The sequence below is a fragment of the Spermophilus citellus genome (genome assembly GCF_964194105.1).
Source record: "Spermophilus citellus genome assembly, chromosome: 4".
NCBI lineage: Eukaryota > Metazoa > Chordata > Mammalia > Rodentia > Sciuridae > Spermophilus > Spermophilus citellus.
The window spans coordinates 187,137,280-187,163,828 of NC_138185.1; the positions used below are offsets into that span (position 1 = coordinate 187,137,280).

The 26,549-nt window shown below is 32.3% G+C and overlaps 1 long non-coding RNA gene across 1 annotated transcript in view; it reads right to left on the reverse strand.

Annotated features, from left to right (window-relative positions):
- LOC308648574 overlaps nt 1-26,549 on the reverse strand; it is a 114,600-nt gene that overhangs the window by 74,571 nt on the left and 13,480 nt on the right. The window contains exon 2 of the long non-coding RNA XR_014021860.1: nt 25,169-25,301. This is a non-coding gene — a long non-coding RNA (uncharacterized lncRNA). The remainder of the gene's footprint in view (nt 1-25,168; nt 25,302-26,549) is intronic.

Genomic DNA, 26,549 nt, shown 5'->3' on the forward strand with positions numbered 1-26,549 from the left:
GTATGAAGTATGTTATGTCAAGAGCTTTGTAATGGTGTGAACAACCAATAAAAAAAAAAATTTAAAAAGGTAAACCATATAGTCTAAACCAATGAAATGTTGAAAAACACTGGATTCTGTTTTCTTTGCAAATTTTGGAATCTTTTCATACTCATTAAACAAAAAGCAAAAATTATGAATCCTAACTTGGACTAAAGTATGATTAGTTTGGATTGCTAATCAAATGTCATATTTAAATGAAATAAAATAGGTATCAAGAGTAATTTTTCTTTCAGCTAGATAAACTCCTTTTGACCTGGGTATAATAAAGACATTGTAAATATTCATGCACACATTTCAAAGTTTTGAACCATTTCCATATGTGTATATTCCATTGAACAATAGTCCCCCAGGTTCCCAAGGAAAAAACAGGCACATTATTTTTGCAAGAAGGGAGAAATGATTGTAAATTATTAGAAATATAAAACATTTAATCACTCTGATATTTATGCATTGTCCTTTTATTGGCACTTCTTTAAATAAGGAGTATGAGTAGTGGCAGTTATAAAGCAAGAATAATAATGACCACCGAAAATTTTGTTCTGCCCTGTGGGATTTGAGAGTGTTTGAAAGAAATGAAAGCAAATCTGCATTATAATGCCATATATCCGTAGGTAGGAACTCAGCAGAATAATCTTTATCCACCTGCCACAGTATGTAAGACTATATGTGCAGGAGATGACTATAGTGTATATGATTTGAATCTAAAACGCTTGCCTATTATTTATGAAAAATTTAAAGCTCTTTTCCTATTAGAGAAAAAGTAGGGATTACATAAATTAATAATAATCAGAGCCATTATTACTTAAGCTGTAGACTTTTGGTCTCTTATTCTATTTTCCCAAAAGAAAATATACATAAATTGTGAAAGCCACACTTTTTCTAAGAAGTGTGTTTTGGTTTTTTTTCTATTCCAGTTTATTTATGTCAGTTGTGTCAAATTTTGATCTTATATTCATGTTATTATAACTATTGTGTACATCTTTTTGCATTTTTTTTTTGGTCAAATTTGCTTTGTTCTGCTGCTGTAACAGCCTGAAAGCAACTTTTGTTTGACACTTAATTGCTACTTGTCCTAATTGTTTATCTTGGCCATTTTTTCTTGTGAATTATGAACTTGCTGAGGACAGAGACAGTTCTAGTAGCATCTATGTTAAGAAGAACACAACTGTATCTTGAATAAGTAAATAAACAGATATCTTAACTTTTCTTGATTATAATAAACATGGTCAACATATATCAAGGGGCTAAAATGTGTCCAACACATTCAATAACTTGTTCATTCCTCACAGCAATGCTGTGAGAAAGGTCTCATGACCCAAATGTACACATAGGGAAAGTGAAACATGGAGAAGTTAAAGATGTGCTCAGGACCAAACAGCTAGTAATTGGCAGAGGCAAGAACTGAAGTCACATAGACTTCCCAAGAATGCCCTTTAATTACTGTCCTGTGCTAATATTTTAATATAGCATTTCACACTAGCCCATCTGCATGAATAAGGCAAGACGGTGTAACCATAGCTACCTGAATAACCTCATTTAAAGTCTTTCACACTGAGCTTAAAGAAAGTTTAAAGTCCATTGACATATAATTTATTTGTATGACCGGAGCTCTAAATTATTTGTCTTGATTAACGTGGTATTCTGCTGGGCAAAATATGGGTACAGCCTGTACCCAATGTGTTCAAAATAGCAATAGCATGGATTTAATTGATTTCACAAAGAAATGTGCCCTCAGTTCAGGATGTTTTGTAATTAAGAAATAAAATTTCTGAAATAAAAACCCCTAAAAATAACATCAGTGTGTCATTATTAATTTATCATACCAATGTGTTATTTTACACAGTACCCCTAAGAAAATTGTTAGTTTTCATAACATTATATATATATATATAACTTCCTCTAAATATTTTCATGAAAATAAAATATTTTTGTCACAATGTCACTGTAAAAATATTCAAGTGCTTAGAAATAATCTAATTGAAAAATTAAAGAATATATTTTGTTACATCATAGGTACAATTTTTTTTTTTAATTTTTCAGTAAATGAGGTCTGAGTGACTTAAGGAATTATCTCACATAAATTTCGGAACAATTGCAATGCAAGAAAAACATCATGGAAATCAGTTCCTGTTTATAACACCTTTTTCAAATTAAAAAAATTTTTCAATATTTGTCCTTAATGCCCACCATGCTATTTGGTATATTCCCATAGGTAACATACTATAAATGTAAGGTGCCATCTATGAAACAAGTCATAATTATGAAAGTCCCTATACATACCTATCAGTCTGAGACTGTAATATTCATGTCCTAGATTTATTACTGCCTGTTTTAGTTAGAAATGTAGCATCTCTAAATCTCTTTAGGTTTTATTCCCCCATTTCATCACTTTCTTTCAGGCATATCATAAACTTTATGATTATAGCTCTCTTACAGTGTAGCCTACACTGGAAGTTGAACATTTCTCAAGCATTTATTGATTTGAAAATATGTTTCACCAAATTTCTTTAAATTAAACCTAAAAAAATATTTTTTTGATTAACGTGGTATTCTGCTGGACAAAGTGTGGGTACAGCCTGTACCTTTCCAGAGTTCAGTCAGTGATAACCAATTAGGTAAAAATGTATTTGGGTTTCTTTGCCCTTTGAGAAATTATATAGCACAATAATCTACCCAAGACTTAAAACTTAGCGTAAATATATTTTTTAATTTTATTTTTAAGTGTTGGACAAAAATGTTAAAATTACACATATCCATGAGATACTATGTAGGTTTAAAGACATGTATAGATTATGTAATGTTCAAAATCAGGTTAAACATATTATCTCCTCATCATGTCTTTATGGTAAAAACTTTCAAAATCCTTTCTTCTATCTCTTTAAAATGCACTGTACATTGTTGTCTGTTATCATCCTACTACAATAGTGCATCAGTACTTCTTATTTTTATCTAAGTGCATATTAATTTCCACTGATTGAATTTTCCCCAACATACACACACTCCCCAGCCTCTAGTAACCACCATTCTACTCTATACTTCTATGCAATCAACTTTTTAAAATTCCACCGATTAGTGAGATCATGTGGTACTCATCTTTCTGTGCCCTGCCTTTTTCACCTAACATAAAAATCTCTAGTTCCACCCCTGTTGTCACATATGACAGAATTCCATTCTTTTAATGGCTGAATAGTATTGGTATTTATATGTACTACACTTTCCTTACTTGTTTATTGCTTGATGAACACCTGGGTTTTCATTTCTTGACTATTGTGAATAGTGCTGCAATGTACATGGTAATACAGGTTTCTGTCCCACAAGTAAATTTCATTTACTTTGAATATATACTGAGTAGAAGGATTGTTGTATCATATGGTAATTCTGTTTTTTAACTCTCTAAGGAACTTCCGAACTGTTGTCCATATGACTACTAATACACATTCCCAACAATGGTGTGCAAAGTTTTCCTTTCTCCTCATTGATCCCTTCTGCAAATTTTTTCCTGTTCTGTAGGCCATCTTTTACTCTGTTGATTATTTCCTTAACTGTTATACAGGATTTATTTTAATGGAAATGGGTAATAGATGTTGATATATTTTAAGAGCATTCCTACTGGTACTAGGGAAAAGAATGAACAGTCACAATGATAAATTTGGAGGAATATGCAGAAAAAATAAGCATTGAGTAGCAAAAAGAAGAGAAAAATTATTTCATTTTTTTTCTAATCTAAATGCTAAAAAGTTTCATGTAGAGTAGACTGAATATTTATGTATCTTGAATATTTATATTTAATGTCTCTGTTGGAAAGGGGAACACTATGCTAGTTGGTTTGTAGGTATACAAACTTGGGTTAGAAAATTCATTTTCTAGACTGTAGGTATCATAGGTCCAGAGGCTGAGTCCTCAACACAAGTAGCTAAAATGTTTGGAAAATTCAGAGAGCAGACAGATAACGGTTCTTCATTTAAACCTTAAGATCTGACCACTATGTATAGGTCCAAAGCATGAAAAAGTTAAGAACATACTGGAGAGTTCAGAGTAAAGGAGAATGCCTCTCTGCTTAGGAAGAATGCACAGTATATGGCATATGAAAGATGCTCGCTTAAGAAGAGACAGCAAGAGCCAGGCATGGTGACTCATGTCTGTAATCCTGGCAATCCAGGAGGTGGAGACAACAGGAAGATTCCAATTTCAAGACCAGCCTCAGCGATTTAGCCCAGGCTCTAAGCAACTTGTCTCAAAATAAAAAATAAGTAACAGGCTTGGGATGTGGCTCAGTAAAAGAGGGGAAGTGCTTAAAGGTTTTACTTACCATGAAATGTGAATAGCATTCAAGTTGTAGGAAGATGATAGGAGACCTTACATCATGCTCTAAAGGATTAAAAAAGTTTAAGCAAATGGGTAATACATTCATCAAGTATCTGGAGAGTACACCTGACATTAAGAATTAGCAATAGTGATTTAGACATTTAAAGCATAGAAAGGATAAATACACATACAGATCATCCATAAAGAAAGAAGAAAGTACAGAATTAAAAAGAGAGGAAACCTTACTGACAGGGTGGCAAAAGTACTTACCAAAGTGACATTAGAACAGCGTAAGTCCAAATGTAAATGTAAGTCCCATGAGGGTATGAGTTAACAATTCTGAATATTTCTATACATGTATACTGGAATTTTACAAATAAAATTGTGGTAGATAGTTAAAATCACTGAGTTGTGATTTATCTATTTTTGGTACTATTTTAAAGTGTAGCTATTTAATGTGGTTTACTATCTTGTTCACATTGTTTACCTACTTTAAAGGACAAGAATACAAAAAACGATACAAAAGGAAGACAGAAAAATAAGTATTGAGAGGTTGAAGAAGGTGGTATTGGAGAGTCAAGGAAAGACAACATAGAGGAGAGCTTGGCAAAGGATCAAGTACTCCAAAGAGCCTACTGGTTACTTCTAACAAGGAGATTCTGAAAATGATGGGAAAAGAGGGTCAACTATGTGTTTAAAAGGGAAAGCTTCAAATGAAGATCAGAGGTAGGAAAAGAAAGAGAGAGGAATATAGAAGAAATAGAAGTATGTTTAGGCTAGATTCCTTGGTTTCTTTGTAGACAAATGGGAGTGACACAATGATGAGAAATTGATGACAAAGGGCATTTAATGCATGAGGCAGGTAGGAGAGGCTAGACAGGAGCACCGGGAGATGGTCAAACCCACAAAGGAGAAGCAATACCTCTGCCTCTGAGAATGAATATTTAACAGAAATCATATTTAAATAAACATATATACTTTATCAAGTGGAGGATAGAATAGATGAGAATATACTTTAAGTGCCTTTGGCTTTTAAAATAGAAGATATGTTGTTATCTAATTATGATGAAAACAAAGTTTGGGTTTTTAAGGTTTGGTAAATTTCTGAACTCACAGTGGAGAGAAATTTAGTGGGGAATGAAAAGTTTCTTGAAAATATATCTATTTTTTTCTGATATGGATCATGATAAAACTACTCAATGTGCGTTTGTAGTGGACTTCATATGCATGGTTAATGATATTTTTCGACACTGCTCTCCAGGTTGAGCATGAAGTATATAGTACACAGAGAATGAGGAACATTTTAGGTAATGTTAGTAACTGTTTTAATCAGCATTTTAACTGTGGTGACCAAAACTCCTGACAAGAGGAGGAAAAGTTTTTTTGGACTTTCAGAAGTCTCAGTCCATAGAAGGATGGTTCTATTCCTGTTTGCTCAAGATGAGGCAGAACAACATGGCAGAAGTGTGGTGGAGGAAAGCAGCTCAGGACATGATCAGAAAGCAGAAAGAGACTACATTCACCAGATACAAAATATATACTCTCAAGGCATGTCCCCAATGACCCACCTCTTCCAGCCAAACTCTACCAGCCTACAGTTACAACCCAGTTAATCGCTATCAGGGGATTAATTCACTGATTGGGATAAGGCTCTCATAACCCAATCATTTCACCTCAAAGCTGTCTTGCATAGTCTCACACATGAGATTTTGGGGGATATCTCCCATCCAAACTTTAACAATAATGATAGGTTATAACAGAGATGTTGATTAGATCACCGAGATAGTTTTATAGTGCTAAAGTGTCATTGAATCCATGACTATGATAAAGATTTTAGGTAAACATAGACTGCTGCATTGAACTAATGGGAAGACTGAAGTTCATAGCAAATATGGGATAGCTGGTTTCAATAAAAGTGAAAAGGAAGGAGCAGGGTAGCAAGTAAAAGATTTTAAAATGTAAATATATCGGTCCTTTTTTGTACTCTGTCAGAGAGCAAGTCTAAAGATGAACTGTGGGTAAAAATTAATCACTTTAAAGCACAAAATATCAGATCACTAAATGGCATGACATTCCAGGTAACAGAACTGGTAAGAGTGTACTTAAATAACTAAATAGAGCATACATAAAATTTGGAGGGTACTCCCGCCAGGTACAAAGGGTCCATGGAGAATGGTCAAATATCTCTGGATAAATGATTATATGGAAGTTTGATTACCGATTAGCTGCTCTCTGCTATCAACTGGGACACCGATATAAGCAAAGATACTGTTCAATTTCAAATTTATTCCAAGTTAACACCCATTTGAAGGAGCAAAACCTTGCCTTCAATGACTTTTTCCTGTACTCAAACTGTAAATGCTAGCTTAGATCTCAGTAAACCTGGGGATTGGGATGTGAGGGTAATGGAGAGAAAAACTGTTCTGCAAATAAAATAGAAAAAGCTGCTTCTTTGTAGGTGTGAAATAATAGATACATTCCTTGTTTATGATATTGTATTACAAGAAAATATTTTGTTTTGGAGTGTTTTGATCTCAATTATATGGGAAAACTGTTGGTGTGCAGTTTAGAAAGTGTGTCAAATAATGAAAGCTTCTTAATAATAGGAATGGTTTCAGTGGAAATTGCCTGACAAGGGGAAACATCTTAATGATATCAACCTTTCTGAAGTAGAGCCCAGTCATTGGTAGAGACAATTTATCTTTTAATTCAGTAAGAATTCTCGTCCATTTTAAGCTGTATTCTTTCACAATTCTAACAATAAATGCTAGTGTGCTGAATTAATATTACTTAATAGGAATAATTCTTTATCTTTTTAATGCATTTTTATAGCAGACAACATTTAACACTGTTATCTTTGGTGAATTATACAAAATTAGTATTTTACTGTTCCAGAATTCACACACATTTTGGTCTCCATTCAAGATACTTGAGACCAGCATGAAATTAAATTCTTAGTAATAGAAGACTACTTCAAAATGGTGGGGAATCCAGAAAAAAAGATAGGCTTGAGCAAATTGCATAAAATAACATCTCAGTACAAATTACATAAAATAATTCAATAAACAACCAGCATGATATTTTGGTGATATAATATTGAAAAAAAAGTAATTTTGATAAGATGAAGATGCACAAAATAAAGCTTAGGTCTAATATGCTTATTAAAAGCTTACACTCAAATTTTAATTTATGAGATATAAAACCACCTTTAACATTGAGCAAGTTAATAGATGGATATACAAATAAAAGATTAAGCAGAAGAACTTAAAATTTCATAAGTATTAATCTCAAAATTAAGACTCTATATGCATTTAATCATACAACAACTATTTGATTAGTGTTTGTAGTGCATCAGACAGCATGTTGACCTGGAAGTCACAAAACTTAGTAAGACATTAATTGCTTAAAGTTTAATAAGGGATACAAAAAAAAAAAAACAAAAAACAAAATAATTTGTTTCCAGTTTCTTGTTTTCTTTTATTTGCCATGTTTATACTTATTTGTATATGCAAAATATATTATATGATACCACAAAAACAAAATACTAAATATATATGAAACAACACAGTGCAAAAATTACATAGAAAGACTTCAACTGTTAACAGCCTGGGCCAACTCCCAACCCCATAGGTAAACAGCTGTAGGTTACTCTATGATTCTCATCTGTAAAACAACATAATAATAGCTATAATGAGAGCTGAATGAGGTAATGAATACAACTACTTATTAGAGTATATTTGGTATTTAATAATAAATTGGTAAATATAAATTAAATAGTTATCATTATTTATTGTAGAGCTAATATTTACACATATTAGAAAAACATTAACTCTCTAACAGGCAAAAAACAAAAAAGGCATCACAAAGTGAATGATACGGGAATTATGCTACAAAAGATGAATAGAAGTTTGCCAAACAGATTATAGAAGTGTTACTCTACAAGACACACATGTGAAAAAATAATATATCTAACTGGTGACCGCTTTGCCAGTTCTTTTTTTTTTTTTTTTCTATCAGGCTTTGAAAACTTGAGCCTCAGATCAAATCCTGCATCCTATCCTATTCTTTCTCTATAATCTTTGTAGGGCAATTGAATTTTTCTCTTGGTCAAGAATGCCACCTAAATGCTGATTCATGTCAAATTTGTATCTCTTACTGAAGCCTCTGTTTTGTATTCTGGTCAAATGTATAACTTCCAGTCACTAATTCCACTGAATGGCATCAATATCCATCCATGAGCTCAAACCAGCTACTTGGCAATTTTCCTTACTCCATTCATTGTGCTTCCTTAATTTTTTTCCAAAATGTATCTCACTCATACTCTCTCTCCTCTCTCATTCTCTACTCCAGTGGCTTCAGTGTTTCCTTCTAGTCTGTCCACAAAGAAACCAGCTCCTCTTTTACAGATATAAATTAGATTGTACCATATTGCTGCTTTAAACCCTCTAGTAGTTTTATAGTATTTGGTTAAAAAAAAATCAGCATCATCTACCAGAATAAGGTCCAGAAAAATCTGTTTCTTACCTAAATTTCCAAACTTTATTTTCTCCCTCTGAAAAGAAAGGACAACTTTCCCAGCCCAGATAATCTCAACGTGGAATGTTTTGCATGGTCTTTACCAGAGTCTCTCTTCTCAATCTACAAGGCTTTGCTTAAAATATACCTACTCAAGAAAGCCCAGAAATAAATCTATGCATTAACAAACCAAGCGGTTTAAAAAAAAATGTGCCCAGAATGCACGATAAGGGAAGGATGATCTCTTCAATAGATGGTGTAGGGAAAACTTCAGGAGAACCTTCATTGCATTGGTTTGTGCAATTGTATTGTTTATAGGAGCCCCAAATCATAGGCAACAGAAGAAAAATAGATAATGGGATTACATTAAAATAAAATTTCCTGCACAGGAAAAGGAAAAAAATCAACAGAATGTGAAAGAGTATTACCAAACCATATATCTTTCAAGGGATTACTATCCAAGCTATATAAAGAACACAATGAATGCCCAGAAAACAAATAACCCCATTAAAAATGGACAAAGATACATACAGATAAATCTCAAAGGAAGACTTACAAAGACTTACAGCAGGCATATTAAAAATGTTCAACCTCATTAAGCATCAGGGAAATGAAAATAATTATGTCAAAATGTATTCTATTGTCCTGATAACTAAAAAGAACCAATAAAAATAAATAAATAAGCATATCACAAAGAGATATCATCTCACACCTATTAGAATAACTTATTGAAAAGACAAATGATAGCATGTGCTGGCAAGGATGTGGAGAAATGGAAAACTTGTGCACTGTTGGTGTAAGTAAATTAGTACAGACATTGCAGAACAGTATGGGATACTCAAAAAATAAAAATTGAGCTACCGTGTGAGCCAGCAACCCCCAAACTGGCTCTATATCCAAAGGAAACAAAATGAGCATGTCAAAGAGACATCTTACTCCCATGTTTACTCAAAATTATTCACAAATTCAAGATAGTCAAGATACGAAATCAACCTAAATGTTCATCAGCAAGTAAATTAATAAAGAAAATCCAGTACATTCACACAATGGAATGTTACTTAGACATAGATAAAAGGGAAATTTTGTTTTTTGAGCTGACATGGAAGAATCTAGAGGCATTGTGTTAAATAAATCAGACATAGAAAGAAAAGCACTACATGGTTCTACTCATATGAAAAATTTGAGCAAGTTGATCTCATAGAAATAGACAATAGAATGGTGGTTAGCAGGGACTGGGGAGTTGGTGAGGTAAATTGTAGCCAAAGGATTCAAAATTTCAGTCGTAGCTGGGGGCAGGGCTGCATGCATGTAATCACAGCTACTTGGGAGGATGAGACAGGAGGACCATATGTTCAAAGTTAGCTGAGCAATTATTATATTCTATCTCAAAATTTTTTAAAAAAAGAGATGGGTTTATGTATCAGAGATAGAGTGCCCCTGAGTTCAATCTTTAATCACACACACACAAAAAAAACACACAAAAAAATCAGTAACATAAGAGGAATAAGTTCAAGATATATATTATTACAACATGGTGACTACAGTTAATGACATGTTATGGCATCCTTGGAAAATACTAGGAGAGTGTATATTAAGTGTTCTCACCACAAAAGTGAGAACTGTGTGAGGTAATGCATATGTTAATTAACTAGATTTTATTTTTCCATGGTTAGATATATTTCAAAACATCATGTACATGATAAATACATATAATTTTATCTGTCATTTTAAAATAAAATACAAATATTCTGAGTAGACTTCTTTAGCTATCTTGTTTAAAGTATCTGGTATTTATTTCATCTAATATTTTTCTATCCTTTTGACTCAGAATAAGCTCTTAAACTTAAAGGAATAATCAGCTTTGTTGAAACTACTAAATTTCTTGACATAACATTCATTCATTCACCATATATTTATTGAATGGTTACTCTGTTCAGATTGAAGTTAAATGATATCATCTAGGTTTTAGAAGGATTATTAGAGCTGATATATAGAGAGAATTGCAAAAGGCAGAAGTGAAAGCAGAAAAAGTTGGTAGCACACAACAGCAGGTAAGAAGTGAAGATCAATTTCACTACACTGATAGCAATGAAGATAAAGAGAGATGTTTGGGTTTAATCAATCTACTTACTGGAAATAGAACACGTACGAATTGCTGATAGACTGAATGCAAGAGAAAATAAAGAAGGAAGATGCATTATTCTAAGATGTATTCCCAGGAATAACCAAATTAATAGCAGTATCAAAACAGGGAGTGAAATTAATTTGAAGGAAAGATATCAAGATTCCCTATTGTATATGTAAACTTTAATATGCCTTTTAAGACATAAAAACATCAATATCAAATTGGTGGTTAAAATATTTGCAATTTATGTGCAATGTTTAGACAAAAGACAAATTTGGTCATTATCAGCATAGGAACAGTATTAAAATTGTGTCAATATGGTATTATTTGGGGAAAAAATTGACAATAAGTATACCTAACTTGAAGAGTCCTTTTTAGATGCCAGATACTATTCTAAGCATTTGATTGTGTTTTTTGCTTAGTACAATAACTCTATCATGTAGTTCTTCCTGTTTTTCCTGTCTTGCACATAATAAAAACTGAAACATAGAAGATGAATGATTTGCCCAATGTTGCACAACTACTATGTGGAAAGACTGGGATTTGAACATAGAGTTCTCTATCTCCAAAATGCATGAATAAATAAGAGTCACAAAATGATGCTACCAAACAAGTAAGAATTAGAACTCAGCCCAATTTTCTAAAAATGTAGAGGAGCTAACAAAAAAAACAATGAGAAGGACTGGTCTAAAGGGAAATCAAGACAACGTGAAGTTAGGGAAGATAATTTCTTTTTTCAAAGAGTGGAAGGTCATCCACATTGGATTCCACTGAGAGGTGAAATAACAAACAGAAAGAAGGGTCCCCCCTCAATCTGGCAACAAGAAACACATCACAGTGCAATTATAGTGGAATTGAGAGAACAGGGTACCGAAAGGGTTTTTTTTTTATTAAACTTTGCCTAAAATTTTTGAAGAAAAGGCTAGTGTAGAGATAGTTACTTTGTAATGTTAAGACATGTGATACATGTAGTACAAATAAAATAATAAAAAAGTAAGCATCTATTGTGTTAATGCCTAAAACACAGAGAAAAGGAGAACATTAAAAAAAAAGAAGTTGGGAAGGTATTAAGTACCACATCACTAATGGTCCTTATATTCCTAGATCTCTCCATGAAAATAATTGCAGTAATTGCTGTTTTGTGAGCAAATGTCTCAACTTATTATTTCAGAATGACATGAACTGCAAGGGAATCAGATCATCTTTCTAAAGTACATGATAAGAATATGTACAAACAATATTTGTAAATTTTAATTCCTCATTTTTGCATATAAAATTTTTGGAAAAACAGGGAATCACAAATTTTTACAAACCGATTTTTAAAAAATTTTGGCTAAATTTACATTAATGAAATTCACAGATCTTAAGTGTGACTGCATCATTTGTAGGTTTGGTTTACTTATTTTACTGTGTCAGAGATGTTATGTAATTCAGACTGTAATCAATATAAGGTCTATTCAAAATTCTTTCTCACCTACAAATCTTTCTCTCAAAACTTCCCACAAAAAGAAAACAAATCAGAGAAAAGAATGGTTAGCATTTTGAAATCTGTAAGTACTGCACAAATTTTTAAAAATGTACTTTATGTACTTTGTTTCTTTCATAATAAAACTTCCTCTTAAGGAATTATGCAAAAACTCCATTAATAAACTAGATATGTGTATGTAAAACTTTTATAAAGACATCTAAAAATGAAAATGTCAGTAGAAAAAAATAGCAAAAATTCCTTCTTAAGCCATTTTGTGAGAAGAAAGATAATTTTTATTTTTTGATGCATTACTTAAAAAAATTAGTGTCCTCCTACTATTAAACCATTTTTAAAAGTCTTCTTGATAGACCACTACTCTGCTGTTAGCCTTCTCTTTGAACTTAGATGGTGGACTATGGAGAATGACATGCTTCCAATGACCTCAACCCTCTTGTACAATGATTAATCATCATGAATACAAGTTAAGATCAAACCATGGGAACCTTGTCTTCTCTCATCTAATGTGATTAATGAGTTGCATGGGTGAGATGTACTGTGAAGAGAAAGTTTAAAGTACCTGAGGCAAAGTATAATTGCGATACACCTCTGATAAGATTTTAGGGAAATAGAAACCATCTTGAAAATTAAAATCCTGTAGTTAAAAATGACAAGATCATCCACTCAAGGTAGCTATATATGATAATAAACTAGTGCAATATATACTATGAAAAAAAAATCACCCACTGTTTGCTTTCTTGTTGATAGCTACTAATACTCAAGTAGCCAGTAAGAGGCCCATGCTTCTTTAAATTAGTTTCTTTATAATCTCAACAGCATCAATCTTTCACGAGGAATTAGGGTTATTCAAATATTGACATTGTCAGTCCTAAGACAATGCAGTTCCTCACTTAACCAACAGGAGAATTGCATCTATAACATTTAATTAGAGAATGATCTATGGTAGTTTTTTGAACTCTTAATGATTTAGTGAAAAATAAAAAATCTTTTCAGGAGAGTCAATAGAAGCAAAGAGCAACTATAGCCATTTTTAAAATGTCAATATATAGCTATAAATAACAGGAAAAAGAGTAAATTACTTTTGTCACATTGTACACAAAATCCTTACTAGCACTAAGACACATTGCTAACTTTATAAAATATAAAAATTGGCACTCATTTCTAGAGATGAGAGATTTTCCTGACCAAATTCATAGGCTTTTTTCCCCCTAATGTTCTCTTTAGAGTTTAAACATTGAAGCACTTTTTACCTTTATTTATGGATTAAATATTCTTCTTCAAACTTACTTCCTTACCTCCAAATTTCCTGCCTAATCAATATTTGTATACACCAAATTTTTAAAATTTAGTCTCATCATTCACAAATGTTCATTTTTTATGATGTACTTATGTAGAAACAAAACGGAGAAGGCAAAATATTATTGGTCCCTGGTTCTTTCCCCTCTAGGGATTAGACTGTAATTCAATTATGTCCAAAAATAACCATTATATTAGTTTCCTAGAACTGTCATAACAAATTATAACAAACTTTGATTGTTTGAAGCAACAAAAAAATACTATCTGATAATTCTGGAGTCAAGAAGTAAAAAGTCAAGGCATTGCCAGAGGCCACACCCTCTCTGAGAACTATGGGGAGGTCCTTCCTTGTCTTTCCCTATCTTCTCATGGTTGCAATCCTCTGCATTCCTAGGCTTGTGGAAGTATTGCTCCTGTCTCTACCTCTGTAGTCTCCCTGTGATTTGTCCAAATTTTTTCTTACTGCCACACCAGTCATTAAATTAGGAACTTTTCAATCCAGTCTGACCTCAGCCTAACTTAACAATATCTGCAAAGACCCTATTTCCAAATAAGGTCTCATTCACAAGGTCTCATTCTCATGGACATGTCTTTATGAGGACATAATTCAGTCTGCAACCAACATCTATAGGAATTAATCTTAAGATTATTTTCTATCACTACAAATCATCATTACTTTAAACGTTATTTATTATCAAGTGGACTGTCACACTTTTATTCATAGAATGCTCATTTTTCTTTGTAATGATAAATGGAAAAATATGTTTTATGGAAGATAATAACTCCATAACAACATGATTTTTAGTCAATACTTTGAGACTGTAATGAACACAACCCTGGGGCACTTTTTAAATCCCTTACTAATATGTCACTAGAAGGTGAGTATACTAGGTATGTATGAAACTATCATTCATTTTGTAATTTGAGCTATATAATTATTTGAATATTTTCTCTATTTCCTTATATCATATAAAATTTAAATATAAGCTAAAAGCTTTAAATCTTTGGCAAAATATAATCTGAACTTCACTAAAACATCTGTTTAAAAGCAGATGGTATCTATCTATGTAAAATTAATTTGCAAAAATTCTTACATAATTTATCATCATGAACAATTGGATATTACACATATGTGTTTAAAAGTAAAGAAGGAAATTAGGCATGGGAAAGAAACATTCAAAAGTAATAAAGTGTACAAGACTTTTTGAAATATATTTGGGATTTTAATCATTGCTTTAAACCTATTTTCTGATGGGCTATAAACTTTGCTCTGAGCTTTGTGTTAACCAAAGCAAAGAAAGAAACAATTCAATGGCATTCTTCACAGAACTGGAAAAACAATCTTAAAATTTATATCAAACTACAAAAATAAAACCCCAAATAGCCAAAACTATCTTGAGCAAAAAGAGCAAAACTGATTTAAACATACTTCAGAGCTTTAACTACATAGATACAAATAGAGCAGAAGAGACAACCTAGAAGTAAACCCAAGCATCTACAGCCAACTAATTTTCTACAAATGTGTTAAGAACACACATGATAAATGGGCAGTCTTTTCAACCAATTATGTTGAGAAAATAGAAAAATTTACATGTAGGAGAATTAGATTAGACCCTTATGTCTCCCCAGATACAAAGATCAATTCAAAATGGATTAAAGACTTGATTAAATATATGACCTGAAACTATGAATCTACTAGAAAAAACCATAATGGAAGTGCTTCAGGTCATTGGAAAGTCAAGGAACTTTTGAACAAGACTATAAAAGCACAAAAAAAGAGAAAAATACACATATAGAACTACATCAAACTAAAAAAGTTCTGCACCAAGAAAACAACAGATAGAATAGTCAACCCTCAGAATGAAAAAAATAAACTGTATACCTGACAAATTGATAGTTAGCATGTACAAGGAACTTAAAACACTCAATAGCAAATAAAAATAATAATAATAATAATAATAATATAATAATAATAAAATGAACAACAGACCTAAAATACTCAACATCACTAATCCTCAGGAAAATTAAAATCAAACTACAGTGAGTCCTTACCTCATGCCAGTAAGACTATTATCAAAAGATTAACAAGTTCTAGGAAATATGGAGAGGAAAGGGAACTGCCACTATGGAGAAAGGTATAGAATTTCCACCCAAAATTATAGAGAATTACCATGTGATTCAACCATCTGATACTCAGAATATACACAAAGTAAATGAAATTAGTAAGTGGAAGAGACGTCTATAAACCCACGTTCAGCACAACACCATGCACAGTAGTCAGGAAAAACAATCTGTATTCATCTACTGATAAAGAAAATCTGGTCTAGACACATAATGAAATACTATTAAGTTGTAAAAAATAAAATCCTGTCATTTGCATGAGCACAGATAAATCTGGAGGGCACTTTGTTAAATGAAATTGGCCAGGCACAGAAAAACAAGTATGACATGATCTCACTCACACATGGAATTTTAAAAAGTTGATCACATAAAAATAGAAAGTAGAGCTGTGTTTACCAGAGGTTGGCGAGAATATAGAGGAGGGAAATGTGGAGAAAGTGAGATATGAGTGGGAAGTTCTGGTGTACTAGTACACAGAGGGATAACTATAGATACAATAATAAAATGTCTGATTCAAAAAGTTAGAAGATAGTAAATATTTTTACCATAAAAATATGATAAATGTTTGGGGATATATGTTTAACCAGACTTAAGCATTACACAATCTATACACATATCAACGCATCACATGGTACCCATAAATATGTACAATTGTTATGTTTCTATGTATCCATCAAAATTAATTTCATTTAAAGTTTTAAGAAGAGAAGAAAGAAAATATATACTGGAAATTATTTTAAAGCAATTGGTAGAAAACAATACTTATTTCTGACAACAATATTTGAGAAATGATTCTTGTGATGGTGACCATAAACTTAAAAGTTCGTGGTAGAATACTTCATCAAAATAATTGCCCACAATTCATATTTCAGTAGCCAAAGTTTGTAACTCACATAGAGATCTCTCTGAAAGACTGGCATAACCTGAAAATAATATTTAAAGTATTCATGAATGATTCGAGGGCCAAATATCTAGCACATAACTTTCCAAACATATTTTATCAGAAAACCAAACTTTTTGTAAGTTTTGAGATGCAGAGAATTTAATTGTTTCTTGCAAATTAAAGCTAATATATGATGTAACAGGGCACCAATTTTCATCAAAATAGAAAAGACATACAATCAAATAATAAATATATACAACTGAATAATAAGCCACCCTATGAACCTAAAGGACACAGATAATCAATACAAAGACGTAAATAATGTAAACAGCAAATTCACAAGAGTAAGCATGTTTGATAAACATATGAAAAATGATCAAATCCATAGTTATCAGATAAATATGTATCAAAACCATTAGGAGAACTTGTCTTACCCCATGATTAGGTGGGCAAGAATTAAAATATTGATAATGTTTAGTTGAGCCCAAAGATGAGAAAATGAGTATTGTTATACTAAGTGTGAGAGCACAAATTGAAAATTCAACTATTAAAATCTGCATGACCTAGCAAATATTTCGGTCTACCCTGAAGGAAAATCACCATTGGCAAGAGGGATGCACGTGAGGAAGCTCACTGAAGCTCTGGAGCACAAAACTGCAGATCACGTGGAAGTCCATCAGCAGAGATGTGGCTAACAAATCATCACTGTCATCCTGTTATATGCTGCAGCCATTGGAAGAAACAAAGGAGAACTATGTGCACTGAGGAGAAAAGATTTTCAACATATATTTTGGAGTGAAAATATTAGGTTTGGTCATAAATAGTGTCCAAAGTCACTTATCATTTCTTATTTGTTGCACTGTATTTCATAAATATGTTCTTTTTTTCCCTCCGAGTAAATACAAAATGGGATCAGTTTGTTAAGTCACAGCTCTAAAATTGTTTCAGGATTAAGATATTACAGGCAGCAGATAGAAAAATATTTATCTTCCTGCTGTTCATAGGAGAGTCATGTATCCAACTCATATAAGAAAGGACAGTGGAATACAAACTGGTTTAACCCACTCCTACATCTTCCATTATTCTTATGGAAGCTTGCTCTGAGCCTCAATAGACTAAGTATCACATCATGTTCCTACATTTTCTTCCACAGGCACTTCCACTCCATGGATTCAAAGGTAAAGACAAGGTATGGGCAAATGTATGTTGTTACCATAGATTTGTCCACAAGATGATAGACAGAGCGTAAAAAGTATCAATAATAGAGGAGCTGCCAAAAGCCTATAGCTGGTTATAATATACAAATATCTAAGAAGTCTGGCCTTTAAGTGACTGCAGTTGAGATGAAAGTCCAAAAAGCTACTGTGAGAGGAATGTAATCTTTCTCTATTGGGTAAATTTGCTCAAGAGCCAGCAAAATAGCCAGCAGAAAAGCACATTATTCCTCAGTGAATTCATACCAAAGGGACAAAAAATAAGACCAGGGCCCATATCTGGGACCATAATCAGAGACATCATTAATGCCCTTGATATCTGCTAAAGAATTTTGGCCGTAGGGTATGAACTTTATATGACCCATCTGATGTGAAATTGGTCCGAAAAATACCTTTATGTCATTCTTTCTCATGCAGGTTTTGGGGGAGAATGATTACAATTAACATAATATCATAACATATGAAATATCAACAGGAACAGCTGTAACTATGACTGTAAGGATGGATTTTCCCACCAAAAATTAAAGGCAGAGCAAAAAAAATGTGTAGTAATAAAAGATAAAGTTTTTTTAAGCACAAAATGATATAGTTATTATGTACATGTTTCACAAAATCCATAAAATTAGAATTCTTCATAATTTGCTCCAAGATTTTCCATTAAATGAGGGACATTTGTTTATATTGTTATCACAGTAGACTTTCCAATTAATGGGCCCATCGAGAGGTCTCCTTGTATATAATAAGTCAGATTCAAATATTTGTGATCTACAAACATTCCTTTGGTATGTCTTTGTGACAAAAAAGCTTCCAGATAAGTAGTAAATTGCACCTTTTGAGAAGGGAGAGAAATTCACTAATTGATAAATCAGTTCATGTTGTATTTTTTCTAATCTATGATAAAAATATCCAATCCTTGGTTCATTCTTTTATATATATATATATATATATATATATTTTTTTTTTTTTTTTGAGAGAGAGAGAGAGAGAATTTTTAATATTTATTTTTTAGATTTTTGGTGGACACAACATCTTTGTATGTGGTGCTGAGGATCAAACCCCGGGCTGCACGCATGCCAGGTGAGCGTGCTACCGCTTGAGCCACATCCCCAGCCCTAATCCTTGGTTCATTCTAAAATATAAATTGGAAGTTTTGCCTTACTGTTATCCAAAATACTACCCAAACCAGTGGAGGCTTTTTTTTTTCCACTTCTATTTTCCTTGAACATGTTAAATGAGCTAAGTGTCAAAGAGTGAAATAATTACTTCAGCAAAATAAAAATAAAAACTATTTGAAAATGTGATCATTAATGAGTGACATTTGTTTGAGTCTCCTAGAAATTGTCTAAATCAAGAAAGTACCTGAAGATATATTAAATAACCAAGATGTCTCTATTCTATTATAAGCAAACAAAATAATTATGTGGATGATGATAGAAGTGTAACCACTCACAAGCAAAAGTGGTGGTTTACTGAGGGCTAAGTACAGACACCATGAGAAAACGCTTTATACAGATTTACCCTTCATAACAACTCTTGAGAAGTAGATTTTATTTTCTTCGTTTTGTATACTAGGAAACTGAAGCTTGGCAAAGCAAAAGGACAATCTAGATTCATACAGCTAAAAATGATGCAAAGAGGACTTGAACCAACCCCTCTGGTCTAAAGGCCCATTATAACAAGTACAAAACTGCTAAGATGGTTATAAATCAGGCGTCTCTGAGAGGTGATTCAATTCAGACTTGGTCTCTCTTGTAACTATTTCAGAAATTCAAAATACAAATATTTACTGGTTATACGCTCTCTCTGCCAGACTTTTCTAGGAATACAGCAGTAACCCTATTTTTTTTAAAAAGTAAACATTTGATTCAGGTCACAAAGCAGATTAATCCTTTATGAACACTTTTCACAAGGGAAAATATATTATTGACTTTTATTTTTTTAAAAAATCCCAAAACAGACACACTAAGCAAGAATATACAACTACGTGATGGTTTGGTAATCTTAATATTTAGTAATTTAAGGAAAATATATCCATTGAAAATGAGATTCACAGCACTCTAATCAAGTATCAGAAATAAATTTTTAAAAGGAAGGCATAATAAATGTCATTTCCTGAAGTTGAGTAGAACTTTCCCTTTTCTATTTTTTTTCAGCTTCACTTTTTAATCCTGAAGGCATTACTTCAGTGTGTATACATTTATGCTAATCATATACCACAGTCATGGGTTCTTCTATCAATATGAAATGTTTTGTACTTGCTGTTTTTGTGCATCTTGTATTGTTATGTGCAATATACAAAATAATGTGTCTAACTATGCCATTTATGCTTTTGAAAGAAAAAGCAAATTACTTACTGAAGAGAATGGCATTTGCATGCATGTGTGTCAGCTTTCAAGCCATTTCCTTCTACAAAATATTGCTTTCTACACTTAGAAAATGCATCCATCCATCAGTTACAAACCATTTCAAAGCACTTTATGAATCTACAGAGCAAAATGTACTTATCTTACATTGGCAGTGTCCCAGCTGTTACAAAATTGCTATTGTCCTAATACTTACAAGGCAATTTTAGCATCAGTTAATAATTTTACAGGATAGATAACTTCTAAAGCATTATAAAATGACAGACATTAAACAATAGCAACTTAGCATTTTTTGAAACAGTTCATGACAGCTTAAAAACTAAAGTGATTTTAATGTATAGTCTATGTAGTTTTAGTTTCTCATTGACAATTCCTTTAGAAGATAAAAATGTGAAAATCCTTTTAAATAGTGGGTGAAAGAATAAAACAAATTTATCTTTAAAGATATTCAGTAAAAATCTCAATTAGGAATAATGTCTCAAATCTTCCTGTACAGATAGTAGGTGACAAGAATTTGAATTTATTTAGGCAGAGAAAAAAAAATGATGGTATCATTTAATGGTAGGGTACCACAAAATAAAAAGGCATATCTATTCATTAAAGCTAATACAAAAAGAAAAATACAACGAATAGCATTTTATATAAATCAGTATGCATTATTTCTTCCTAAACACTATTTTCTATCAATCTTAGTTTAAAAGCTTCAGTTAAAGGGAAAATCTGAGTAAATGTAACACATGTGTTCTCCCTTACTCCCTTTGTTTAAGTTGTAAGGATAGCCATACAAGTCAATTTTGGCTGGATATTTTGCCATTCACCTTTGATAGCTAACGCTTTGATAGTATACAAAGAAAAATAGATTTAAACAAATTACATTAATTGGTAGGTAGATACTTTCCATGTATAATCTCTTCAGTGAAAATTATTTTGAGAAGAACCATGTGTAACAGTGGTTATTTTCATAAATGGACCTATTAAGTGAAACCAATTATTGCATGAATGTTCAGAAAGGCCAAGTAATTGACCACATTATCAAAATATACCCCAAATTCCCTTTATACACCATTTCCATCCTCTTTTCCATCAATGATCCCATTGATGTTGCATGGACTCTTTGTATACATGCTACTTCAAAAAATCAACTGAAAGTTAAATTTTCACATGATGGAAATTTTGTTCATATGCTTAATGCTCCATAGACTGTTACTGAACTATTTTAATACTACTGCAGTTGTCTCAAATATATAAAATGTTTCGTGAGAAGTTTACATAATTTCAATCCTTTTCATGGAACCAATATATACAAAGAAAAGTATAATTTAAAAAGTCTCAAATACTTATATGGTATGCAGGACACACCATTTATTAAACAGTTATATAAAAGCAGGCAAAAATATTCTTACTTTAATCCTACTCCAAGGAGTACAGGGAGTAAACTAAACAAAATAGCCAGATATTTTATAGTGTTAGGTTCGTGTAGTATCATGTGTCTCACAGATTATATTTATCATCACACACACAGGCTGAAATATAGTATATGAACCACAGATGTTTGTTGACTGTTTAAATTGCTCTGATTCAATAAAAAGTGAACTATTTTCAATTCTACATGAGATATTTTTTAATTGACACTTTAAATTTCAATCTTTTCTCTAAGTATACATACAGTGTATAGTTCTCAAGAAGAAGTTATTGACTCTGACTTACTTCCTGTCAAAAATTATTAATTGAGAAACATGAAACTTTCTATTAAAAAACTATTCTGTCAGCAGGGTGCAGTAGTATGAGCAGTGCCAGGCACATATTAATCATTCAGTGCAAACTGGTTATCATATTTAGCATGTTTCAGTTTATCAGATCCTGCCTATTAGATCTGTTCTTTATCAAAGTAACTCAGAAATATAGCTCAATACATGTTTGTGAGTACTCACAAGCTAGGAAGTACACTGACTTGAGTACATAGTGGAGGAAAAAATCCTGTTTGAAAATCATATTTTAATATTTGTAATACCACAAAGTATTATCAAACTATTAGCTACATAGGGTCATATGTTTCCTCAAGATAAAAATTTTAAGTATATAAAAGTATTACACTTATATGCTCTATAATAAAGTAATAATCAGGTAAAAACAGAAAAGTCACAATTGAAAACAGCATACAAATCCTTAAGGTCCAAAACAGGGTGAGTAAACCTTGTAAAATTAAAAGGTTTCAGAAGTATTAAAAAATTTCAACTACTCTTGCTGTTTTGGTAGATAAAGATATTTTTTAAGATAGAGAGAGAGAGAGAGAATTTTTAATATTTATTTTCTAGTTATTGGTGGACACAACATCTTTGTCTGTATGTGGTGCTGAGGATCGAACCCGGGCCGCAAGCATGCCAAGCGAGCACGCTACCGCTTGAGCCACATCCCCAGCCCAAGATAGATATTTTTGTAGATTTTTTTTCTGGTTCATGCATTAAAGTCTCATATGATTTTTTTATATGCTAGGTAAATTTTATGTGGGGTACTTATTAACCTTAAGCACATAATTTCATGTCCTTTTTCTCCAAATTCTGATCTAATAGTAAACAAACACTTGCTTTTCATTTATTTCTTAGATATTAAAAAAGTTACTCTATTATTTCTAAAAGTGTTTTTAGACAACGGGGATGAGTTCAATCTTGAGTAGATTCATTAAGCATCAGAACATAATTCTCAAGAAAGTAATGGATAACTTAAAGTCATGAACGAACTACATTGAAAAAATATACTTATGGTTACTTACATTGGTAATAAAAAGAGTTATAGAGCAAATGAGTTTGTTTCAGAGAACACTTCGGAAGCTGCTATATTGGTATTCGGTGAATACATAAGATGATGTGCGGAAGGGCTTAACATGGTGTGTCTGGCCCATGGTGAGATATTCATACATGTTAGCAATCATTAATTCTTGTGATCATTATGATATATACTTCACATTGTGTTCTCTATATTTGTTTTCATCTATAGTTATGAACTCCTTGATCAAGGGTCATAAGGGCACACTTGTTGCACATGCTTAGAAATATACTGAACAATAGCTTTTCAGTCTTTGCTCCCACCAAACATACCTCATTTTAGCTTAAAAAAACTCTATATTATTACTTAAAAACGTTTACAATCTATCTCTTTGTAAGCTTAAGTATATAAACATAGTAACAGCAAAATCTCTATTGTAGCATTTACTAAGAAAATGGACATTCAGTTGGCTACCAGATATAAGATAGAGGGATCCCCCTAATATTGATATTGCTATTCTCAAACAAGAAAAAATGTCTATTAATGCTTAAAAAATGTGTTGTTTTTCCCCCTAGTATGACCATCTTTGGAAAAAAGAATTTCACAAGAAATGAATGTTATTTTTCCCAAATGCAACTATTTACCCCAAATAAAAATAACACAAAACTTGTACTTGTATAGTAATATGCAACTACAAAATAAAGAAAATTGAGGAAAAAATTACTACTGGATGTCCATGATGAATAGTGAATAAAAAAATATATATTTATAAAATATCTATCTACTCAAAACTATCTGGAAATGCAGCTAACACCTTCAAGATGGGATGCCCTCTGTTTTTCTAATGAAATAAGTCAGTTTACCATTTTTGTTGAGTATGAATATAAAATTTCCAAGAAAACTGAAAAACATGGCCCCCCCAAAAGTACAAGCACATATCAAGATAAAAAAAACATAGTTTAAAATGTATGATTAAATGCACAAGAAATTAAATCATAATATTTTTAAGATAAACAGCATTTCCAGAATTCACTTTCCTCTATATATTTACACCTACCTCTAACATCTATGCCTTTTACAGTAAGGCTTTGATTTCTCAACAACTAATCTTGCCTGAGTTATAGTCCATTATTAAATCTTCACATATATTACTGCATTCACCCATACTCACCTTTTGATCCCATCTTAGTTTGAAACAAAAATGACTTTAAATTGCTCACATATCAAATGATGGAGATAAGATTCTCATGATAGAAATTGTGTTTTCTCCAAGAATTTTTTCAAGTGTGAAGGTCCAGATCATGAATAGAGCTTTCAGTCAGATGCCCTCAAATTACAACATATTTTTTGTCATCTTTCATAAAAGATCTTGGGTTTATTTGGAATATGTATGATGTTTAAGTTAGAGGGTATGTATGATGGTTTCATGTATCTGGGAAAATGTATGGTATTGAAAAGCAAACTTAAGGTTTCCAATGGAGAGAGTTTTTCATAGGACTGACAAACAGTTCAAAATCAAGCAGGAGCCAGGCTCAGTGGCACAAGCCTGAAATCCCAGCAACTTGGGAGGCTGAGGCAGGAAGATCACAAGTTCAAAGCCAGCCTCAGCAATTTAGCGAGGCACTTAAAACGTCAGCAAGAACCTGCCTCTAAATAAAATATAATAGAGGGCTGGGTATGTGGTTCAGTGTAAGCATCCCTGGGTTCAATCCCCAGCACAAAATTTAAAAAGAGAAAAAATCAAGGAGGAAAGAGAATCATGGATCTTGCTCTTCAAAGATTACTCAACCCATGTTTATTTAATATTATAATCAAATAATATTATAGTCAAAGTAATATGCATACTTTGAACAATCACATAATATGGATCAACTATTGTTCCCATGCTATGGGATACAAATAATGCTTAAGGTATTGACCACACCTTTAGTGTAACCTGGAATATAACCCACTAGAAACAAAGAGAATAATCAGATATTAAAATATCAGGAGCAGTTTATAAGTGTACCAGGAATGACAGGAAGTACTTCTCGATGCATCTAAAGAGGTACTTACAGATGAGTTTCTTTCCCTGCAGAACTTCTGATGCATTATCCCAGTAAAGGTGAAAGTGATAATCACTCAAGGAATGAGGAGGGAATGAACAGCACCAGTTCCTTTAATGTGGAGAATGAAATCCCTCCCATTCCTAGGAAAAGAAGCCAAGAAGAAAAGGCAGAAGGAAAGAAAAGGTCATGAGTGTTCTTTTTAACATTCTCCCAGTCCCCAAAAGTGAGGGGAGGGGCCAGAAATGGTGTAAAACTGTGTGTGGGGGGGGGGAGGTGGAGGTGAGTATGTTGAGTCACAATGAAAATTGATTTCAATTTTGTCAGAACACTACTTTGTTTGAAATCATAAATGACTTTAATTGACCTAATGTTGTTATTCAGGTCATTGAAACCAACAAACCTTGATACATGTTGAAAGAATTTTCTCAAAACCCTTGGATTTTTTTTTTTAGATGCAGCAAATTCATTAGGGTTTGACTTTTGTCAAATCTTTTAAATTGCTTTTAAAGCATAAATTTAGACTTACAGAAGAGTTTCAAAATACTACAAAGAATTCTTGTATACCCTTCTCATGATTTTATAAATTTTTACATTATTTTCAGCCATAGTGCAATTACTAAAACTAGGAAATAAAATAATGTTATATTATTATCTATTTATTTGGTTCTGGGGATTGAACTCAAGGATGCTCTACTAATGAGCTGCATCCCCAGTCCTTATTGGTTTTTGTTTGTTTGTTTTGTTTTTTGTTTATTTTTTATCCTGAAACAAGGTAGGACTGAACTTGTGAATCTTCTGAGTTGCTGTGGTTGTAGGGGTGAACCACTTTCCAGGCCCTAACCATACTGTGTTATTAGATAACATACAGACTATATTAGAATGTAGTCAGTTTTCTACTGACACCCTTTTTTACCTGGTCTAATAGCCAATTCAAGATTCTATGTTGCATTTAGTCACTGTGCCTCAGAGTCCTACAATCAGTGATAACTTTTAGTATATCATTGTTTTTCTTATTTTAACACTTTTAAAGAGTCTGTGCCAGTGTTTTTTTTTTTAGAAAATCCCCTCAATTTGCATCTGTTTAGGGTTTTCTCATAATTAGATTAAGTTAATGCTTTTGAGAAAAATCAAGTTGAAGTGATGTCATGTACTTTTCAGTGCATTGTATCCTAGCTAGCATATCTTATTACTGATAACGTTAACTTTGATCACGTGGCTATGTGATGTCTGCCAAGTTTCTCCACTATAATGTTTATATTTTCCCCTTTGTAATTAATGAGGATCTTGTGAGGAAATACTTTGAAATTGTGTAAATATCCTGTTTCCCATCTCTTATTGATTTTTGCATCCACTGGTGGTTTGAACAATATATGTACAGACCAGTAGAT